The sequence below is a fragment of the Narcine bancroftii genome, chromosome 5 (assembly GCF_036971445.1).
Source record: "Narcine bancroftii isolate sNarBan1 chromosome 5, sNarBan1.hap1, whole genome shotgun sequence".
NCBI classification, from domain to species: Eukaryota; Metazoa; Chordata; class Chondrichthyes; order Torpediniformes; family Narcinidae; genus Narcine; species Narcine bancroftii.
Genome location: NC_091473.1, coordinates 75,584,728 through 75,606,310, shown reverse-complemented (window position 1 = coordinate 75,606,310; position 21,583 = coordinate 75,584,728). Strand labels below are relative to the sequence as shown.

The following is a 21,583-nucleotide window of genomic DNA, read 5'->3' as shown; positions in this document are numbered from 1 at the left end:
TGCGTCCACTACCTTTTGGAGGGCTTTATGCTCAGGGATGTTGGTGTTCCCATACTAGTCCATGATGCAGCCGGTCAGCACACTTTCCACCATGCATCTGTTGAAATTTGCCAGGGTTTCTGATGTCATACCAAACTCCTGAGGAAGTAGAGGCACTATCGTGCTTTCTTCACGATGCTATTGGTGTGTTGGGTCCAGGAAAGATCCTCCAAGATAGTGACTCCCAAGAACCTAAATGTTCTCACCTTCTCCTTGTCTGATTCCACAGTGATCAATGGACTGTATATCTCTGGGTTTCCTGATTTCCAAGTTACAATGAATATGAAAGTTTTAACATTGGTGTGGATTTTGTTAACTTGAGACTCTTTATATTGTGACTTTTCCAATGACTGATGAGAGCTCTAGCTACCCTTTTGGCCACATGAGGTCTTGAACTATTCAAAGGAATGTGTAGATTTTTCTGACTGTTTTACAGATATCAGAGCCTCATCTAAATTGAGGGGTTATTGCTTGAGATTTGGAAGATATTTGTCAGGGAATGGCTTCATTTGGGAGAGTTTGGCCAAGAAAGTGGTACAGTTTTATTAAGTTTGAGGACCTTGTGCATAAGAGAAAAGTTCTGTTGGCTATCTAACCAATCTTGTAGAGTATTTAAAGGAGGTTATAAGGAAAGTTAATGAGAGAAAGGCAGTGGATGTTGTTTACATCTACCTTCACAAGGTCTTTACAAGATTATGCATGGTTCAGTTGCTTGGCATCCAGGATGAGGTAATAAATTGGATGTTGACTTTGCGGAAGAAGCCATGGAGTGGTAGAAGAAGATTTTCTCTCTGACTGGAGCTCTGTGCTTAGGGGTATGCCTCAGGGAACAGTGCTGGGTTCATTGTGGTTTGCCATCTACTGTAATATCAATGATCTGACAATAACGTAAGTTAAATCAGCAAATTTTTGAAAATGCCGCTGAGATTTGGAGTGTAGTAGACAGGAAGGAATGCTCTCAAAGATTCTAGAGGAATCTGGACCAGCTGGAAAAATTGGCTGTAATAGTGGCAGATGAAATTTAATGCCATATAAGGTGTTGCACAATGGGTGGACAAACCAGATAGGATTTGCAGTGTGAATGGTTGGGAACTACGGAGTGTGGTGGAACAGAGGGATCTTGGAATACAGATGTATGATTCATTGAAAGTGGCATGGTAGATAAGGTTGAAAAAGACCTTGGCCACTCTAAATAAAGTATTGAGTACAGGAATTGGAATGTTATGTTGAAGTGGTACAAGACATTGGTGAGGCCAAATTTGGAATATTGTGTGCAGTTTTGGACATCTACCTGTAGGAAAGATATCAATAAGATTGAAAGAGTGCAAAGAAAATTTACAAGGATGTGGTCAGGTCTTAAAATTATGATTCATAGGGAAAGGTTGAATCAGTTCAAATTTTATTCCCTGGAGCAATGCAGAATGAGAAGAGATTTATGGATGTATTCAAAATTATGAGGGGCATAGCTGAGGTAAATGTAAACAGGCTTTTTCCCCTGAGGATAAGTGAGACAAAAATTAGAGAACATTAATTAAGGGTGAAAGATATAATATTTAAGGGGAGCATTCAGGGGAACTTTTTCACTCAAAGTAGTGAGAGAGTAGAATGAGCTGCCAGCAGAGATAGTGGATATAGTTCAATTTCAACTTTTAAGAGAAAATTGGATAGGTACATAGTTGTATGGAGGGCTTTGGTCAGGGTGCAGGTCGATGGGACTAAGTGGAATAAATAGTTTGGCATGGACCAGGGGAGCCTTTTTTTGTGAAGTAATTCTCTATGATTCAATCTGATGGGGCCACAGGGCCATATGTTAGATTTTCTCATTAATATCTTGTTCTTGCCATTGGGAAAGATAGCAAAATATTCTGGTCATAATTGATGTTTGTGTGGAAAGTTAGTTCCAAAATAAGTTTTACCCTATTATCAGAATTATTGGAAATTAAAGCAAGAGGAATTCAGTGGTCAGATAACCAAAACTTGCAATATTTAAATCCATTGACAAAAAAAGAGATTAAACCAGAGAGCAGAGATGAAATTGGTGGAATAAAAAATAACAAATTGAATGTTATTTGTTTGAGTTAGCAGATTAGTGTTGAGAACGATTCCCATAACAGAAATAGTATTTTCAATTTAATTAAAAGTGTTAAACTTCCCTTACAATTGGTTTTATACCTTTTGAACTACCATATTGAAATTCCCCACATTGACATATCCAGTCTGCCTGGAAGTGGGAATTTTCTCTGACTGTGTGTTGAGAATGTTCAGTGTCTATTGATACGTGTGAAATGCTGCTCAGTGGTTGGTCTATAACCTCCTTCCATAAAATGGTAATAATTGAGTAACGAGTTAATCACCACAAAAATACAGAGTAAGTGATAAAAAAGAAATATTTGATTTTTTTTATGTTATCAACTGAGATTAAGTAATTTTGGACAATAAGACTTGTATTTTAAATTAATTTTGAAGTACAATTAACAGAATCACAGTTCAAAAGGACATCTGTCTTCTAGTGCCTACAAGATATGTAATGTTTCGAGCTTCACTTGGCTGCATCCTGTATTGTTTGAGCAAATTTGTTGTATAGCAACAACCAAATTCCAGTGAAATATGAAATTTGCAAAACCAGTGTAATCACGAACCCTTTGATACTGAATTTGCTTTGCAGGCAGTTAGTTCTTCGATATGTCAAGATGAAAAAGGGAAAGAAAAATTGTTGACTCATTCTGTTCCTCTCCGTCCACTATGATTTGACAAAATTAACCAGCACTTTCTACAATAGTAAAAACCCTCCACACTGATGTCAGTGTGTTAGATGCATGTACACAGTGACCAGGAAGTTTGGTACACTATTCCCAGAGAGACTACAAGACCAGATCAATGAATGATATGGATGAAAGGAGCCCCCATTCCAAAAATCAACCCAATGCCATGACCCAGCCAAGAGGTGCATCAGATACTAGCTGGATGGCCTTTACATGAAATGAATCTGCAGCTTTTCACCAGAATCAGGCTTGCATGATTCTGTAAAAACACAAAGCTGGAGAAACTCAGCAGGTCAAGTAGTGTCATGACACTGTGATCATGGTACATGATCAGTGTGTGATACTGGTCCAGCGTTCAATGTTGCAGGAGGTAGTGCACGTTTCTGTCAGCATAGAGTAATTGTTGATAAATTGCAACATATTAACAGTTTGCCTTCCTGGCACATAGTCTCTGGGAGTGATCGGTCATTGTGATTTTGATTTTGTCAGCCTTGCAATTTCAAAAGGTTATTTTATGACAGGTTAATGAATAGTAGCATGGTGGTTCAATAACAATAGATGTTGTCCATCCACCATACATTTTAATTTAAAGAAAATAAGCAGTCCATGATTGCAAGTACAAGTGAACAATATGTCACTAGGACAGGGCTTCCCAAACTTTTTAGCTCACAGAACCCTTTTGGGGAGCACTTTGAAATTGCAGAACCCCAATCATTCATGGATGCCTTCCAACATCACAATGAAGTGGGGGGGGGGGGGGTCTCCACTTGGTAGATGGTCCAGGCGGCAACTAACAAGAGAAGACCAATCCACTGCTGACATCAACTCCTCTGCCATGCCAGAATTGGTAGCCGTTGATTGACAAGTGAGGTGGGCAGGAGTCTGTCCGTCCTCCCACCAACGTCACAATGGAGAGGGTGCCTTCCTCCAGTGACGATTGACATTTAACGAGGTCCCAAACATCGTTGAAAGCAGCTGCTTGCATTTTTCCTGCTAAACTCCAACAAATCCAGGATTTGCATGCACTTGAAATCAAATGCAGAGATGCCAGACTTGTAGAGCAACAGAGTGCATAGCATCAGTCCAGGCACTCCAAAACTCAATCTTGATGCCATTGCTCAGTACTGTATGTGCATAAAACAATTGGCTCCCAAGTGCTGCAGCAGGTCAAATCCTTTGTGCATCAATTTCAATGAGAATGGTATTGATCAATAGATTTTTTTTAATATCAAGAGAACTGGGGATATGGGAGGAGTGCCGAAAGTCGTTCTGCGGGGAAGCATCTGCTGTTATCTTCCAGAAGACCAGAAAAGACAAAGGGACCAAATAATCAACTCTTGCCTCTGTTTCTTTTGGTCATCAGGGAATGAAAACAAGGGGTTAAGTAATTCACTTTCAATTATGTTTTTGTTTTTTTTTGCCTTTTTTTTGCCATTTTAACATTTTTACAGTATCTTTAATTTTGATTTATTTTGCATGTACCTAAATTTCAGATCTTGCAAAACCCGGGCCATTTTGGGAATTGGCCTGCAGTCAATTATTTTCAGGTGATTTTCCAGGCAAGTGCATCTTTGGAAGCCTCTTCACACCACTGGATACTGGGGCCAGTGAGATAGGCCGCAGCCTTTTTATAGATTAATTTGTGCAATATTTCAGACAGCAAGTCTGTGGGAAAAAAAGGCTGGCCTGATTTTTTTTCTACAAAAGAAAATTCATCCTTTTTTCGTCTCAACAAAACAAAATGAGACATTGAGATGGAGGTAGTAGATCACTTCAGGGTCTTGGTAGTAAATAATCCCAGTGTCTGACCTGGACCAATCGTGACAATGGACAAACCATGTCAAAATAACTCATCAATGCCTCTAACTCCTTTGAAGATGAGGAACTTAGGCAGGTCACCTGTGCCCTTAAGCATCTCTACAGGTGGATCGCAGTGTAATATAGGAGCTGCTCTGCCCAAGAGTGTTAGAATCTACCAAAGTAAATTAATGCAAACTTCTCTCCCCTTCCTATCCCTGTCTGCACCTCCTGATGCCTTGGAAGGAAATGCTAACATTCTGAAAGCCCCATCGCACCCTGGCCACATATTCTTCTCCCTCCACTCATCAGCGAGAAGATGTGTAACAGTGTGAGATTCAACAGGTTCAGAGACATTTTCTTGCCTGCAGCCATCAGGCACTTGAATGAATCACACAATAGTGTTACCATGCTGCCCTTGTTATACACTGATCAATCTTTTCACTGTAATGCTGCTCTCTGCTGTGCACTTGATCTTCGAATTTGTTCAGCTATATGCATGTTAGAGCTGACTTGCTAGATTGGTTAGGAAATGTACCCTTCTCACTGAATCATATATAATGTAACAACAAGCATGAACCAGATCTTGATACCTTCCTGTTCCAGCTGATAGTTTGACTTCTGCTGTTTAATGCATCATTTGCAAGTTAAACAGTTATTTCTTCACTCCCCTTAAACAAAGTGAACTCCCTACACCGATGCTCTCCCTTTCCTCGTCCACTCTGAGGTCGGACCAGGCAGAGGGGACACAAAGTCTTGTTCACTTGTATATCCTTTGCATGACGGACTCTTTCCAACTGCTGTATGTGGAATACATCTACTGCTTAAACATTTCTGCTGGTGCACCCTCATGGGCTGCACGTTTCAAGAAGGTGTCTCGCCATTATCTTTTGAGGGTAGTCAGGATGATCAATGTTCAGTGACATCTACATTAAAACAGAGAGGAATAGGAGGAGGTCATCTGGCCTGTCGAATTTGTTCTGCCATTCAAAAAAAGAAAGGCTCATCTCCATTCACCTAACTATTCCCCATAACATTTAGTTCCCTAACATTCAAAAATTATTGAGGCAGCCTCCACTGCTTTATTGGGCAGAGAATGCCACAGATTTACCACTGACTGGGAGAAGCAGTTCCTCATCATCTCTATTTTAAATATACTCCCCTGAATCTGGAGGGAATGTTCTCCAGTCCTTGCACATCTGCCAGTGGAATCAGCTTCCCCACCTACATCTATCCCTTTTACAATTTTATGTGTTTCTCTAAGATCTCCCCTCATCCTCCTGAACTCCAATGGGAATTGTCTCAGGTTACTCAATGTCTCCTTGTAAGCTCACCCCCTTATTTTTGGAATCAACCTGGTGAGCCTCCACTGTCCTGCCTCCAAAGCCAGAGTATTCTTTCTCAAGCAAGAAGAGCAGAATTGCACACATTTCTCAGGTGCTGCAGTTCAGAAAATAAATGAATATAGAAATACATGTGGATTGACTGCCAAACAAAGTTTACTTACCTTTTCAGTTCTTCCATATGGCTTTGCATCCTTCAAATATTGCCTCCTGATCAATATCTTCATTAATCACAGTTTTTCCATTCTCTCTCTGCTCTCTTCTGGTTTTGTAGCCAAGCCCCTGTCTTCCAAGGTGCAGTTTCTACTCACCTTTTTTGTGAATTTTGCCTTCTTTCACCCCATAATTGCTGGTCCCATCATGAAGCCCATTGGACCTGTTCTCTGGTATTTCCTCCTGAATGCCTTGCCATCATTTGAGGCTCTTTTAAGACCATGTTTATAGCTTGTACCCTGATGTCAAAGTAGCAGTCATTTGCATTAGCTCTAGTCCTCTGATAGCCCATTTATTGGAAGGGGGTTGAAGCTACTTAATCTCATTCTGTGTGGAATGTATGGATAAAAAAAAATTCCCGTTTCAAGACAGACACAAATTGCAGAGGTAAAAACCTGCTGTTCCATCTGATTTCAGTATTAAAAATGATTTTTTTTAAATTGATCCATTGATTTATGCTGGTCTTATTTCTGCTTGCAGTGGAAATGCATTTCAATGCAAAGCTATGTTGATCCAACTTTAGAAGAGGAGAGAAATACTTACTGTGGTTGCATTATATGATTTTTCTGTGAGCAATCTGATCTACAGTTCAGAGTTTTTACTGACAACATGTTGGTCTTCCTCAATGGGGAAGAAGTCATGTGTAATAGGTCTTGGCAGCAGTTATTCCCAGTGCTATTAACTGCCAGAACTCTGAAACACAGCCAAAAAATGTATCCATTTGTATCACAATGTTACAGCATGTAAAGTTTTCATCCTCTCAAAGATTAAAGGGGTATTGTCTGTATTCATAATACTGACACACTTCAAATGTGAATGTTTCCATTTTCAGGGTCGGTGTTGCAGATTGCTTTGATTTAAAAAAAACCTCTGAATTTCATATGAGGAAAAAATATTTAAAGTAAAACTTAATTTCAAGATCACAAGATATAAGAGCAGAAGTAGGCCAATCAGCCCATCTGGTCAGCTCGGCCATTTAATCATGAGCTGATCGTTATCCCCTTTCCCTGGCCGTCTCCCCGTAACCCTTGATGCCCTGAAAAATCAAATACCTGTCCATTTCTGTCGTAAATTACCCTCTATATAATGAAATTTCTCCGCATTTCTGTTTTAAATTGACACCCTTTTATCCTGAAATTGTGGCCCCTACCATGGGAAACAACTTTGTCTCTACTACTTTGTCCAGGCCTTTCAGCATTCAAAATGTTTCTATGAGGTTCCACCTCATCCTTCTATATTCTAACGAGTACAGTCCAAGAGATGACAAATGTTCACCAGCAGGGAGGGTAGTTGTCAGCTGACTGTCAACAGCCCGCCCACTGCTAGGCACCTGAAAGCTGCTAGCCTTTTTTCCTTGCTGCTTTCAGGTGCCTAGGGGGAGCGGTCCGAGATGGAGATTATACCTCCCTGAGGAGGGTTAGGTAAGTGCTCCTCAGGGCCCGGTTCTCCACTTTCAGGTGGCCTCCTGACAGCTGCATTTGGTATTTTAGGTGGCTTTACATTTGGATATTCTGGCCACCTGAAAGCACTTAGGTGAGGTCTCACCAGTGCCCTATAGAATCTCATCATTACATCCCTGCTCTTGTATGCTACTCCTTTAGAAATAAATGCCAATATTGCATTTACTTTCTTCACTGCCGACTCAACCTGGAGGTTAAACTTCAGGATATCATGCACAAGGACTCCCAAGTTCTTTTACCCTTCAGAATTTCAAATTTTCTCCCCATCTAACTAATAGTTGCCCGTCTATTTCTTGTGCCAAAATGCGTGACCGTACACTTCTGAATGTTGTACTTCATCTGCCATCTCTTTGCCTAGTCTCCTAATCTGTCCAAGTCTCTCTGCTGCCTTTCTGTGTCCTCAGCGCCACCAGTTCTACCACCTATTTTGGTGTAATCCACAAATTCAGCACAAAGCTGTCTATTCCATAATTCAAATCAATTGTATACATCGTAAAAAACAAGTGGCCCCAACACTGACCCTGCGGAACACCACATACAGGCAAACAAACCGAATAGGATACCTTTATTCCCACTCTATTTCTTGCCTATTAATCAATGTTCTACCCATGCCTGTATCCTTCTTGTCATTCCATGAGTTCACATTTTGTTAAGCAGCCTCATATGTTGAAGGCCTTTTGATAGTCCAAGTACACAACATCCATTGATTCTCCCTTGTCTATTCTGTTTGTTAGCTCCTAAAAAAAATGTGATGGGGTTGTCAGGCATGATTTTCCTTTAAGGAAACCATGCTGACTTTATCTTGTGACTCTCCTCGAGGATCTCCATAACCTCATCTTTGACAATTGATTCCAACATCCATACTAATCGGTCTGTAGTTTCTTTTCTGCTGCCTCCCTCCTTTCTTAAACAGTGGAGTGACATTCCCGATTCTCCATTCCTCTAAATCCAATGATTCCTGGAAGATCATTACCAATACCTCCACAATCTCTGCAGCAACCTCCTTCAGAACTTGAGGGAGCATTCCATCTGGTCCAGGAAATTTATCTACCCTTGGACCATTTAGCTTCCCAAGTACCTTCTCTCTCATGATCTTCACAGCACTCAGTCCGGTAAGCTACCAATATCTTTGACTGCGAAGGCTAATCCAAAATATTCATTCAGTTCCTCAGCCATCTCCTTTTCTCCCATTACAATCTCTCCATCATCATTTTCTAATGGTCCTATGTCTACCCTTGTCTCTCTTTTGCTCTTTGTATACTTTAAAAAAAGCTTTTAGTATCCTCTTTGATATTATTTGGTAATCTCCTTTCATAATTTCTCTTTTCCTTCCTAATCACCTTCTTAGTTGCCTTCTGTAAGTTTTTTAAGTTTCCCAGTCCTCTCTCTTCCCACTAATTTTTTGATTCCTTGTCTGCTCTTTCTTTTGCTTTTATTTTGGCTTTAACTTCCCCCATCAGCCACAATTGTCTCATTTTTTTTCCATTCACAACTTTCTTTCCTTTTTGTAGGTATCTGTCCTGCATTTTCCACAATTTTTGCAGAAACTCTAACTATTGCTGATCTGCTGTCCTTCTCTAATAGTGTGCTTTTCCAATTGACTTTGGCCAGATCCTCTATCATGTGACCGTAATATCATTTTCTCCACTGAAATATCGACATATCGGACTTCAGCTATTCGTTTTCAAATTTCACAGTGAACTTAATCATATTGTGATCACTGACTCCCATGGGTCCCTTTACCTTACGCTGTCTAATCGCCTCTGGTTCATTTGATAGAACCCAATCCAAAACAACTGATCCCCTGGCAGGCTCATCAACAAGCTATTTCAGAAACCAACCTGTAGGCATTCCACAAGCTCTCCCTTCCTGGATCCCGTACCGACCTGACTTTCCCGATCAACTTTCATGTTAAAATCCCCCATGGTTATTTTAATATTATTCTTTTATTTCCTGTTGTATTTTGTAGTCCATATCCTGGCTGCTGTTTCAAGGCCATGTTGCTTCAGGCCATTTGCTTAACATTGATGGACCATCAAAATCAATTGAAATGTAAAGTGAAAAAGTGGTTTGATTGGATCAGCCCATGTAAATTGAAATGACTCCACACTACAATTATATTAAATTATACAGAAATGATAGACTAGCCATATGATATGTATTTTCTTATAATATTGGCATTAATTAGGTGCACTGAATGAGAGCATTTCCAATAGTTCCATTCCCCTAATTACTTCCCTGTCACCTGTTTTCGCTCTCATATTCCATTGTTTACACATAATACTACATTTAGAATGTAACATACATGAAATTATTTAACTTTGCCTACAGTAAGGAAGACAGAGAGTCACCACTTTGTCCAACACCCCTCACAATAATTCATTCCCCAGTGAGGAATGAACTCGCAACCCCTATACCCATCAGTTCCCTTCTTACCCCCACTGGTATGAGATAATTTAGAGAAGCAAATTAACCCACTATCAAGCACGTCATCAGATGTGGGCAAAACTTGGAGCATCTGGAGGAACCCATACAGGCACAGTGAGAATGTGCAAACTCCATTGACAGCAGTCAGGAATGAACTTGGGTCACTGGAACTATGCACCTGCTGTGCCATTATACAGACCCGCCCCACTTTACACAATTAATTTGTCCCAATTTTTACTCGTGTAAGACTAATTTGCGGTAAGTGATCAAGAGAATCAATGGAAATAATTACAATGAATTCCTGTCCTTTCAGATCATCCAACAAGACTTATAAAAATGTGTTTTAATAACAACTTTTAGCTGCATATAATGCCAAAACTGTTAAGGTTAATAAAAATAATTAAGATTTTTTTTTCATTTATTTCATAATTACATCACAACTAAACAATTTCTTCAAAAAATATTTCTCCAAATTTGGCTGCACCAATTTTTTAAATTTAAATTTTATTGAGTTCTTTTAAAAAAAAAAATTCCCCAAACCCTTGAGTCAGTGCTAAAGTTATGTGAATCATGTCACAAAACATAAACTTATCCATAAAATAGAAAAAAAACATGGCAGCAAAAAATATTAATATAATAACCTCTGTTATTATATCAATAACCTGTTATTATATCAATATAATAATCTCTGTTATTAGACCTCTAATACAGAAAAAAACTACCATTCATTAATATGCTTATCCACAACATCCACCACCACCACCCCTGGAACCTTAATCTTTGCCCCATTTTTGTGCATAAATGTCCAATTTATCCAACTGTTTATAGGACATGCGTTCAAACGCTGCCTCTTTGGCCAGTTCTGAGGTCCCCTCCTGAAATGATGGTGTCCCCCCCCTCGCAAATTCTTCCATCCTCCAAGGACTGCACAGATTTTGATTTTTTTTTTCTCAATTTCCTTTAGCTACCGATCACTTTTTCTAAATTACTGCAGACTTCCATGCTTCTTTCATGTTACGATCAACATTTAGATAAAAATCCTTGGCGGCTTCAAAAAATTCAAATCCTTTTTGAAAAATTCTGGAAATTTTGAAGCAGCATTTTTATCAGCGCTGGCAGCTTCCCTGGTAATTTCAAAATGGTGTCATCCTGTTCAATGTTTAGAGCGGTCAAACCAACCTAAACTTGCAGCAAAAGTTTCCATATCCCCTTGAAATTTATTTTCTTTAAACATTGAAAAGATGTTTAAAGCTTTGGTTTGAATGATTTTTTTTTGTACACAGTGGTTTTTGCTTTAGGTTTACAATTTTCAATCCAATCCAAAGATGAAGTAGCTGTTCCATTTCAATCATTAATGGACTTCTGTTTGGACTAATTTGCATACTTAAAGAAATTGATGCAACTTTATATTCATGCTTCTTACTTAAAATTGTGCGCATTGTTGACTCATTATGTCCGATTTTTAAATTGCTGGCACTGTCTTCATTCGTTTAATAACTTGGATTCTAATCTAAAGTCATCGTTTTTCTTTTCCTTTCAATATCGCTGTCAGATTCTTTCCACATTTTCTTTTATCTATATTTAATACTGGGCACACACTAAGTCTGACTGTCATTTGTGCATAGTCTATTTAGGACCGTTCACACGATCTACTTGCGATAACTGAATAATTACACACATAAAAATGCTCACAGTTTTCCAAATTGCGGTAACTGAATTTTGTATTGATTGAAGTAGCCTATAGCGGGGTTTGCCTGTACTGCCAACACTTGTTTCTGTACCAGCCTGATGCTTTGGGAAGTTGCATCCATTTGTGGCATGTTACACTTTGCATTGTTTAGAGCTTTTCTGATCTTCTGCTTCTTGCACATAATATCTCATGCACATTCTTGAAATAGCTCTGTTTTGATAATACTGCAGAGAAACCCCTTTGGATTCTTCACTGAATTGAAGGTGCTTGGATAAATGCTAGTGGTTGTAATGTGTCTAAATGTTCATGCCTATTTCCCTGGCTTGCATTTATTTACCTGCTCAGTTAACATGTTGAAGTTAGGTACTGTATGTAATTTTACTTTAAAGAAAGCACATTGTCATTCTTGTGTCTTTGAAGCTCCACCTTGCATTTGGATGTTGTGATCCCATTCAGAACCTTGGCCCTGGGTAAGCTGATAAATTGCTCCACTTGTCAGCTTTCAGTGAAGTAAGCCCATATTTTATGATTAAAATTGTCCTTCCTTTGCCAACTCTCAGTCAAATTTTGATATGCTGTTTGTGCATCAAAAATGGAAATACTACTGCTCACTCCCTTCTTAGATAACATATGAGGTTCTCTGTGTTAAATGCATTCCAAGCTCCTGCTGTAATTTCACAAATAATTTACAGAGTTGTGCACATGAAGGATTTATATGCATGATGGATATTTAAATTTAACCCTTTTGGGTTGGGGGGATGAAAATCAGCCAGTTGTCCTGAAATATTTACAGAAGTGCATGAATGTGATTGAGTTGGGAAACAGCTGCAGAATGGACATGGATCTTGACTAATTTGTGAATACTTATGGTGCCGCTCAATACTACACAGAGTTGCCTCCTACCAACATGTTCCAGACCATTTACAAGAACTACAGAAACTTGACAATATAATCATTATCCTGTTCACAGAAAAAGGCAGAACAAATGCAATCCACCTGATTGTCTCCCTGTCATTTGCTCTCAGTTATCAGCAAAGCATTGAAAGGTGTCACCAATAGTGCTATCAAGTGGCATTTGGTCAACAATAACCTGGTTACCAGTGCGCACTGTAGGCTTTTCCCAGGATCATCTGGCTCCAAGGCTTGGTCCAACTAAGATCAGAAATCTAAACCAAGAAAAGTAGTATTGCTGCTGCAACGGCAGCACTGCCACAGGTGTTGGCACACAGAAAGTCGAGACACAGTGCTCCCACGCAGTCCAGTCACCCAGTCTGATGGTCGTCAGCTCAGCATAGGGTTTAAACAGCCTGTAAATGGAGCCAACAGTGGTTTAATTTAAAATCCCACAGCCTAGGCCCAAGATGGCAGTGGCTATGAACGGCAGCAGCTGAGGGGTTACAAACTCTGGGAAAGCAGAGGATTGGCAAAGGCACCTGAAAATGGGGGGAATGTTTCCCACCCCCCCCCCCCATATGAGGAGAAGCAGAGGAGACGGCCCACAGAACAGTGATGGTGGCGGGCGAGTGAGAGATTCTGCGGCTGATAGACTGTTGGCAACTTGAGGCAAGAAACCATGTGGGCTGCGGTTGAGGGATTCACATTGGGCTACAAACTGCAGGAGACTGGCTGAAGGGATGTAAGAAGCATTTGTGATCGTGTCAGAAGTTCAGATCTGGGGCTCGGGCTGCTAATGGTTTGGAGTGGACTCTCTGTGACTGCAGGAGTGCTGGAGACAAATCCATGGATGGTGACTCTCTTTTACTTCTGACTGTAAGTGGCACATCAGGTAATTTCTCCTGATGGCGAATCTGTCTTACCAAATTTTGTGTAATATTGCACTCTCTTTATTTTTTCTTTCTTTGGCTTGGCTTCGCGGATGAAGATTTATGGATGGGGTAAAAGTCCACGTCAGCTGCAGGCTCGTTTGTGGCTGACAAGTCCGATGCGGGACAGGCAGACACGGTTGCAGCGGCTGCAGGGGAAAATTGGTTGGTTGGGGTTGGGTGTTGGGTTTTTCCTCCTTTGCCTTTTGTCAGTGAGGTGGGCTCTGCGGTCTTCTTCAAAGGAGGTTGCTGCCCGCCAAACTGAGAGGCGCCAAGATGCACGGTTTGAGGCGATATCAGCCCACTGGAGGTGGTCAATGTGGCAGGCACCAAGAGATTTCTTTAGGCAGTCCTTGTACCTTTTCTTTGGTGCACCTCTGTCACGGTGGCCAGTGGAGAGCTCGCCATATAACACGATCTTGGGAAGGCGATGGTCCTCCATTCTGGAGACGTGACCCACCCAGCGCAGCTAAATTGAATCTTGTATCTTGAAATTTTAATTTGTTCTTGACATATTCAGTATTCAAATGAGTGCAGCATCAAAAAAAATCTCTGGAAAAAAAAATGAAGTCAATGAGCACCAAGAATACATTCGATTTTCAGATTTATTGTCAGAGAACATACATGACATGACATACAACCCTGACATTTATTTTCTGCAGGTGAGGCTGAATTACCACATCGAGAGTGCAGAAAAATACCTGCACTCACTATTTACATGTCAACAAATAAGAACTGTGCAATACAGAGAGAATGAAAATCAATAAAATGCACAAGGAAGAGTCAATCCTTTAATGAGTCCCTGGTTGAGTTTGTTGTTAAGGAGTCTGATGGTGGAGGGGTAGCAGCTGTTCCTGAACCTGGTAGTGTGAGTCTTGTGGCAACTACACCTCTTTTCTGATGGCAGCAGCGAGAACAGAGCATGTGCTGGGTGGTGTTGGTCTTTGATGATTGCTTCTGCCCTCTGACAGCAGCATTCCCTGTAGATGTAGTGAGGAGGGTTTTTCCTGTGATGTCCTGGGCTGTGTCCATGACCTTTTGTAGAGCTTTACGCTCTGGGTTATTGGTATCACCATACCAGACCGTGATGCATCCTGTCAGCACACATTCTACCACACCTCTGTAGAAATTTGCCAGGGTTTCTAATGTCATACCAAACCACTGAAAACTCCTGAGGAAGTAGAGGCGCTGATGTGCTTTCTTCACAATCCCATTGGCATGTTGGGTCCAGGAAATATCCTCCAAGATAGTGATTCCCATGAACTTAAATGTGCTCACCCTCTCCACCTCTGATACCCCAATGATCACTGGACTGTATACCTCTGGCTTTCCCTTCCTGAAGGCAACAATCAGCTCTTTGGTTTTGGTGATTTTAAGTGCAAATTTGTTGTTGGTGTACTATTCAGCCAAGTTTTCAATCTCCCTCCTGTATACTGACTTGTTGACTTTCTTTGTACAACCCACAGCCGTGGTATCATTTTAGCAAATTTGTAGATGGTGTTATTGTCATACCAAGCCACGCAGTCATAGATGTAAAGTGAACAGAGCAGATGGCTAAGAACACAATCCTGTGATGCTCCATTCTGCTGGAGATTATGGAGGAGAAGTTCCTACCAATCCTCACTGATCGTGGTCTGGAGGTGAGGAAACTCATGATCCAGTTACTCAGTGGGGTGTTGAGTCCCAGATCTTGGAGTTTGCTGATCAGTTTTGAAGGGATGATGGTGTGAAATGCTGAACTGTAGTCGATAAAGAGCATCCTGATCAAGGCATCTTTACTATTCATGTGTTCCAGGGCTTTATGTAGAGCCAGTGAGATGGCATCCACTGTAGGCCTGTTGCTACGATAGGCAAACTGGAATGTCCCAATGTCACCTCTCAGACAGGAGCTGATCTGCTTCATCACCAGCCTTTCAAAACACTTCATCACTGTTGATGTAAGTGCCACTGGTTGATAGTTATTAAGGCAGGTTAATCACTCTTCTTGGGCACCAGAAAGATTGATACCTGCTTGAAACAGGTAGGTACAAAACAGGGTATGACACCCAGCTAGAGTGAGATGAAATGGAGTATGACCTTTCAATAAATCCAATACTCCAATGAATGGAGTCTTTCACAGCAGGAGATGGTTGATGAAATTCACTTATCCTGAGCCCAGAGCATCACTATTGGAAATTCATCAGGCTGTTCCATCTTCAGTTGTGACCTTGCCTCGGTGATAAATGGATGATGATTGCAGCACATTCATTTTCATTGCCAACTTATTCAATGACACAGTTATTATCTCCAAATAATAGGACCCAGACCACATTGTAGCCACAGGCTGATGAATTGGGAGTTGACGTTTGCATGACAGAAATCTCTTGCATTGACATTCTCCAACAAGAGGCAGTCTTACCAACTCAATCTGATATTTAGTTCTATTGCTGTCATAAATATTGGCATCCTTTTGGATGATTGCTGGTGAGAAACTCCATAGGACCAACTATATAACCGCTGTCCTTCCCCCCCCCCCCCCCAAAATATTTGGGTTGTTTACAAGGTGCAAGTCTGAGTGCAGCACAAAAAGAAACTTGATGACATCCAGGACAAGGCTTCTAATTTGTTTTGCAACCTATCCACCCCATATTAATTTCCGCCACTATAGCGTCATTTCATATTCTACTTCCACAGCAACTCCAAATCCCCGACCACTATCTCTCTCACTCAAACTGATCAGTGACTCCAAGAATAATAGTAACCGTAACAGGTTGTACCTCCAAGTCACATAACTTCATGACTTGTAACCACATTGTTATCTCATCATTGCATCATTAAATGCTGGAACTCCCTCCTGAATGGCATCAGGGGAGGATCTGCACCAGAAGAAAATACGAGATGTGATTCATAAAGGCAGTTCACCACCAATCTTCCTGAAGTAATTTGGAATGGGCAAAAGGAGGAAGAAACAGCAGAAAATGCCAAACCCCTCAGCAGGTGGAAAGAGAAGCAGAGTTGACATTTCAGATTGAAATAATTTCATCATACCAATGAAACAGGTTAATTACTTTCTCTTTCCCAGTTCTGAAGAACCATATGTGAGCTGAAACATTAACTCAGTCCCTCTTTCCACAGATGCACCCTGGCCTGATTTTTTTTTTGGTCACAGATCTCCAGTCTCTGCCGTTTCTTTTATTTGCAACTTCCAAAAAAAAACTGTTCCTTCATGACACTTGATATTGTTTGAAATGCTGTACTAAAATAAATAATTTTGAAGATTTTTCAGCGGTTATAATGTGGGATAAAACCTACACAATTTTGAAATCTTAGTCCCTTGTAACTTCTTGAGCAATATACTTCTATTCCAGTTTTGTGGGTTACTGTTTTGCTTTTATTTAAAAGTCACTTCATGGCCTCAATGACATTTGATTGTTGATGGATTGCATGTCGATTACTAATGCTTTTCTTCCCCCCTCTGAATTCATGAGTTGCTATTTACATTAAATTTGGAATTTTAGCTTCTGCATTGTCTGGTGTTTGTCTTTTGTGTAAAACCAGCATTGAAAACCACACTCTAGAGAGTCTTTGCAATTTCCATTCCATTATCATGTTCCGACTACCTGACAGAAATATGGGCTTTTATAATGATTTATTATAATGTACCATGAATAAACATTAAAATTCAAAGAAATTTTCACAACCCTAATATTTTTTTGTGCATTTTATCTTGCACACAACTTACATTTGCATTTGAAGGAGATTCAAAAGAATGTATATTATCCAAATAGCTGTTTCATGTTTGAAGTTATTTGATGCATGGAAGTGTCCTTATCATTTAGATCATCTCCAGATTATTTATAGACCATTTTCCAACATCTGAATTAAAACCCTCCAGTTTTTTATTTTATTTCTCCATTTTTATAACATATTAAACGTGAAGCGTTTTATTGGTGTTCAAAAAAAATCTCTATTTGCAACTACTTTTGCAAAGCATGAAGCCAAGTTCATGTATTCTTTCATCTCTGTCTCTTTCCTTTCTGTGCTCAATTCTTCACTTTGTTAATGATCATCAATATATCAAGCAATGTTTGTCAATATTAATAGCTTAACTATAAATCCAACTTGCTCCAATTACATTTCAGAAGAATATTGTGTATTATATACTATGAACAGAACAATGGTATAGAATGTGGAAGAACTGTAACACAATACATTTAAATGTTAATTAATTTCCACCAGAAAATGTTACTCTTTTTCTCAAACCAAGGAAGAATAGGTTTGCATTCATGCATTTAAAACCTTTGTAGTATTTAATATATTTACTTTTGTCTGTTTGCAATAAGAATTTTAAAAATCCTTTTTACTGTCATAGTGGCATTATGATATGGACAGGAAGCCATTCAGCCAATCAAGTCTATTCTAGCTGTCCATAGACTAATGCAGTCAGTACCATTCCCCGCATTCTATTAAGTATGCTTTTGAAACCATTATATTTGCTCACACATTCTCCTATTTTGAAGATGCCTGGTCGTTGTCACCTGCCGTGTTTTTTTAAAACTGATTCCTTATATTCTACCCTATATATTTTCCCTCAAAACTTGTCTTTATCCTCCCGAACTTGTGCAGTCAGCCAATTGAAAGCATCCTTTCCTCATCTGCTTCTATACTTGTCATAAAATTCACCTCCATGACATCTCTTGTGAAAACTTTTACTCCACAAGAAGAAAACTACCACTTCTCCAAATTACGCTGTTCACGAGAAGAACCAAGTCGCACAACATTCTTGGAAACCACCCTCTCCAGGGCATTTAGATCTTTCCTAAATTGTGGAAATGAGAACTGGTCTCAGGACTTTTATTATGACATAATCAGAGCTTTGTAAAGATTCTGTATAACTGCACTGATTTTCTATTTAAGCCCTTTGTTTCCAATTTCCTTAGCTTCACTAACCAATCTGCCAATATGTCCTGCCTCTTCCAAAAATCTTGGTGCATGGAAGTTAGAGTCTCCCTCCATCAAGTCTTCACTGCCCCTTCTCAAACCTTACTCAACATTAAATACTACAAATAAATGTGGACATTCATTATTTATTTATTTTTCTCTTCCCTGCATACTTCTTCTTCTTTGGCTTGGCTTCGCGGACGAAGATTTATGGAGGGGGTAAATGTCCACGTCAGCTGCAGGCTCGTTTGTGGCTGACAAGTCCGATGCGGGACAGGCAGACACGGTTGCAGCGGTTGCAGGGGAAAATTGGTTGGTTGGGGTTGGGTATTGGGTTTTTCCCTCCTTTCATGTGGTGTTATGTCTTATGTTTTGCATGCCCAGAATCTGCAACGAATAAGACTAATATTATATCTGTAGGTTGTATAGATGTATATGACAATAACCTCTCATTTTTTTCATCCATTTGCCTGCACATTCTGATGTCCATAAATTTCTGATGTCCAATACATTTTTGAAATGATCTTGCGGGCCAAATATAATTATATCGCAGGCCAAATTTGGCCCGCAGGCCAGAGTTTGACATGTGTGATCTTAGGGATTTCTTTTAATCATTGGGCCTGTTTCTGCGCTGTAAATGGTTTAACAATCCAATATCTCTTCCCATCAGCATCTTTTTTCTCATAGCCATAACCTACAACTAATACACCATGGTCTTCTTTTTTGCTTCCTGTTTCTAACTGGAAGTAAGATTGTGCTGGGTTAGCGAAGCATAAAATGGGCTGCCCAATGCAAGTTAATACAGAAAAAAAAAATACATGATTTCATCTATACGATTGCTTTGAATCCTGTAAGATGCTGAATTTCCGTATACTAACACTGCAAATTTTTGCACAATTCTTGGCATGTCTTTGTTACTCTATCTCACGTATTTGAGTTTAATAACTATCTTAGGCAGGGGTGTCAAACTCAAATTCACGGAGGGCCAAAATTAAAAACTTGGACTAAGTCGAGGGCCGAACTAAATATTTATTGAAAATTTTCAACAACATCTGCATGTTTTCTCTTCTTTCAACATATGTAATGTTAAACTTTAGGATAAAACTTAAGGAGGATAATGTTACAGGTCAGGAGTAGGTAGCTCAAGTTCACCCTTTGCTTGACCTGAGGGAAATCTATTTGGTCCCTGTGGAGATGTAGTCAGCATTCACAGGCTGTGTCCATTTTGGCCTGCATCAGGACTCAGCATTTCCTGCTCACTCCTCAGGCTCTAGGCCTCGACCCACCATCCCTCTACCTGACCAGTCCTTTACCCAACCTCTACTCACCCCTCACTCCACTCGCTCTGCCTCTACCCACCCCATCCTATACATGCCCCTCTACTGCCTCTCCCCTCAACCTGTTCCTCCCTTTACCCATCTCTCACCCTCTAATCACCGCTCCCCTACTCGCCCTGCCCCTCCCCTTTTACCTCTTCCCTATCCACCCCTCCTTCTACTCATCCCTCCCTCTAACTGTCCCACGTACCACCATAACTTCCCCTGCCCATTACTCCTCACTTACCCACCCACTCAGGCCCAGCGCGCTGCCGATCAGCCTTTGCGGACAGCCACCATCTCTCTCTTCACGTGCAGGGCCGAACCAGCCGTCCTTGGGGTCCGTGCGGGTGCAAGCGCTGAAGGCCGTGGCGACCGGGAGAAGTGCCCTCGCGCTGTGGAAGGGCCGTCCGATGCCAGTCGCGTGGGGCTCACGCTGCCCGGGGGCCGTGCGCAGCCTGCCATGCCCGTCGCGCCGACAGGAAATCACAGGCGCTCGCCAATCCGCCGCACTGCTCGACAGGTGGGAGAAGTGACTGGTTGTGCGGGGAGCCTTCCAACTGGCTTGCCGGCTGATGACATCGACAGACTTCTCGTGTTACAATTTCTCGAGTTACAATGGGGAAGGATGTGCAATGAAGGGGGTGGATGGTGGGGATGACATTACCAAAAAACAGCATCGGCTCTCGCTGCAGGGCGGGCCACCTCTAATACATTTTTGAAATGATCTTGCGGGCCAAATATAATTATATCGCGGGCCAAATTTGGCCCGCAGGCCAGAGTTTGACGTGTGATCTTAGGGATTTCTTTTAATCATTGGGCCTGTTTCCGCGCTGTAAATTGTTTTATGGTTTTATGTCAAGTATCCACTGGAGAAGCCTCTAATTCATTGTACTCATTTCTACATAATGTGCTTGCATATTCTTTGAATTCAGAAGATAACAATCTAATGATTCACTGACTCTTGCTGAGTTCTGACTGTCAGGAAGATGTGTGAGACTGAACTTCATCTAGCAGTAGATCAGACATTATAGAATGAGCAGTAGTTGCAAAACCTTTAGAGTTAGTAGATAACAACCTAATTGTGACTGTTCCAATAACTCTCACATTCAGACTTGTTTTGCAGGGTATGTCTTACCTTCCTTTATATCTCCATAGATGAGCCCTGGCCTAACTTTCTGAAAAACTTCAGCTAGCATCCAGTTTGAATCAGGACAATTGTTTAGGTATTTAAATTTAAATGCCAACTGTTTAGGTAAAATCCATTCTCACAATGTTTGTATTTCAATTGGTCCTGGAATAATTGGGCTCAAACCAATAACTGATTCAATAACTGTGGTGTAAAAGTGTGGATTTAATATGTTGGTTCAAGAATCGACCATAATAACTAGTATGTAATTGCTTGGTTATGACTTAATTAATAATAATTTGACGTGACGGTAAGTAATTTGTTTTCTGCTAATATCACTGTGATTGATTTATTTTTCTTTATAAGTCATCATTTCATACACATTTTTAGGAAATGCAAAATTGGTATTTCAGACAAGCTCAAATAAAGTCTTCCAAACTTTAATCTCTATTCTGTTGGACATGTCATTTATTAACGTTATACATTATTATTGTTATTATTATTATTGTTGACCTCACCAAAGCCTTCGACACCGTGAGCAGGAAAGGGCTTTGGCAAATACTAGAGCGCATCGGATGTCCCCCAAAGTTCCTCAACATGATTATCCAACTGCACGAAAACCAACAATGTCGGGTCAGATACAGCAATGAGCTCTCTGAACCCT

The 21,583-nt window shown here is 40.4% G+C and overlaps 2 protein-coding genes across 11 annotated transcripts in view; one reads left to right on the top strand and one right to left on the bottom strand.

The window, feature by feature from the left end:
• dennd1b (DENN/MADD domain containing 1B) overlaps positions 1 to 21,583 on the top strand; it is a 399,979-nt gene that overhangs the window by 311,121 nt on the left and 67,275 nt on the right. The window lies entirely within an intron of this gene.
• The window catches only part of LOC138763549 (complement factor H-like), a 613,078-nt gene continuing 603,647 nt past the window's right edge, over positions 12,153 to 21,583 (bottom strand). Inside the window, exon 17 of the mRNA XM_069937874.1 lies at positions 12,153 to 12,164. The gene's annotated coding sequence lies outside the window, so the exon portion shown is untranslated. The remainder of the gene's footprint in view (positions 12,165 to 21,583) is intronic.